Source organism: Pteropus vampyrus, unplaced genomic scaffold (genome assembly GCF_000151845.1).
Source record: "Pteropus vampyrus isolate Shadow unplaced genomic scaffold, Pvam_2.0 Scaffold512, whole genome shotgun sequence".
Taxonomy (NCBI): Eukaryota; Metazoa; Chordata; class Mammalia; order Chiroptera; family Pteropodidae; genus Pteropus; species Pteropus vampyrus.
This window is the reverse complement of record NW_011889293.1, coordinates 56,446-58,912: the sequence shown is the minus strand read 5'-3', so window position 1 is coordinate 58,912 and position 2,467 is coordinate 56,446.

The following is a 2,467-nucleotide window of genomic DNA, read 5'->3' as shown; positions in this document are numbered from 1 at the left end:
CCACCCGCCTGTTTTCAGGCCATCTCGCTGTCCCTAAACACATTTATCTCAGTTTTCAGCCTCTTGAAAGCCCACCACAAGCCAAAGCCAGCAAAAGTCACTCCTCTCCCTAAGCTGCTTCTGACTGCAGGCTTCTGGAGGGGCGGTGGGGGGCAGGACCCTGTCTCATTCCTCCTCCAGGGCCTGCTTGCCCCTTACCAGTCATGCCTAGCATGCCGCCTGGAGCACAGCGGGCAGTCAGCAAATGCTTTCTCAATGGGATGCCCATTTTTCTTCTTAACATCTTAATTCATTCTTAATATTGTTTTACTTATTTTTTTCTTTTGTAGGATATACACAAACCATACCTACTAAATTTTTTAGTAAAAGTGAATTGGTAATTACTTAAGGCGAGATGTCTACACATTAAGTCAAATAATCCCAATAGCATTACGGTCTCATTCATTTTCCCTTTTCAGCTCAATAATCATTAATTTTCTCTATGACGTTCCGATATTACTTCAACTCTACATGATTTTTCAAAAGTAACATATTAAGCATTACCGTCAATTATTTTAATTACTTTGGATGCAGAGAGTGCAGTCCTAGTAATTTTAGAAACGTTAACATTTATAAATGTTTCCTTGTTTCATTTTCTGCAGAGCCTACATTGTCTCTTAGTGCTCCAAATTTCAAAAGAATGTTCTGGCTAGGGCAGCCTGGACACATGTCTCAGGGCTTTTGGGATTGCTGTCAATTCTATTCCTTCTTCGTTGTTGGTGAGCTTGCACAAACGGTGCTTTTAAAGTGTTTTCCCGTGCAAACGCTTTTGTTGGCGCATTCTCCTCGTTGACACGCACGTCACGTGGGCGATGGCGATGACCCCTGGGGAACTCTCATTTCCAGAAGGCTGCTCCCGAAAAACCCAACCCAGTTCTTCTGTGAACACGTTTCCCAACTGAAATATTCTTTGTGGTAGGTTTTCCTGAATTTCCAGTTAATTCTGTATTCTATCATAAACGTTTTTAAGAATTACCAGTTTCTCGTCATCATTCGATCAGTTCGATTAATTATTTAGGGACGGAGTTCCATTCAGCTTTCGGGTTTGGTGTCCTCTGTTCTGAATTTGGACATCCCCGGGTCACCGGGACGCAGCCGTCTGCGTGCTCACTCCCTCAAGCAGATCAGTGGCTCTCGGAGCTGCGGTTAGCAATTTTCCCCACCCTTAACGGGCTGGCTGCGCAAGTCCCCAGGGCCTGGGGTCCTCCCTGGGCCAGGAGGCGAGCCTGTCGACAGGCAGTGTTCCCTGTCATCGGTGTGCAAGTGACCTTCAACCCCGAGGCTTCCCCAAACCCACCGGCACGAAGGCTTCTGCCTGCGTGGTGTGCACAGGGCGTAGGGCGGCTCTGGCTCTCTCAGAATCTCATCTCTTCGCCTTTGCTTGTTTGTTTATTTACGGCCACTGTTATTTTTAAATCGTCCCCTTGACTGCAAATGCCTCCCTTTCCTGGTCATCGCCGAGGCCTAGGACTCTGGATTCGACGGAAGACACGCTGTGCGGTCATGAAACGTGACCCCGTGTGCCTGAGCTTTTTAGCAGTAAATGGCGATATTAATACAGGGGTGATGTCTCCTTTGTGGGGTTCGGTGAGGGAGCATGCATACGCAGCCTGCACGGAGCCTGGCTCCGGCAGGGCTGAGTCACCGCTGGTCACCTCCCTGCCCAAGCCCGCTCGGGAGGGAAGGGACATCATTCTTTCAATGCCCAAATTTAGACTCTGAAGGTGAGCAATTTTCAGAGGATCCCTAGCTTCGGGTTCTATTTTATTTGAGAACACGAACAAATAAACAAAGTCACGAATAAGTAGGAAAGGGGTGACTCCGAACAAGAGGTGGGGAAGAAGAATCTTTATTTATTTATTATGTAACATTTACTTACAAGATAATGAAACGCTTTCTAGACAGCTGAGGCAGACCTGCTTCATTATTTCCTTACGGATTTTGTCTCCAAAATGCCTGCTTGTCACTAAGACTGTTTCAACAGCGATGTGCCGACGGTAAGGCTTGTTTTATTCTTGGACTGTATTATTGCCTCTCGCTTTGTCTTGTCTCTAATGCACGGTTGTTAGAACAGCGGACAGCGGCTCGGAGCCCCCGCCTTGCTGTCAGCTCAGCCCGGCCCTCCCTCGCGTGACTCACCCCAAGTCGTATACCGTCTCTCAGCCTAAATTTGTCTTTCTCAGAACTGGGGAAAATAACGAACCTTGCTTCTTACGGCCGTGGTGAGGATTCAATAAAATAATCCATGGAGGCCTTTGGGATGGTATCCGGCACTTGGTAAATACGCAATACTTTTTAATCATTATTGATAAATAACGTTAATAAGGATGTTCTATGTATTTTTTGTAACGTTCCTAAGAGATCGCCCACATTAAACTTCCACAGATATTGTCTCAAGACATACAATTAAAGACATACAGACGCACAT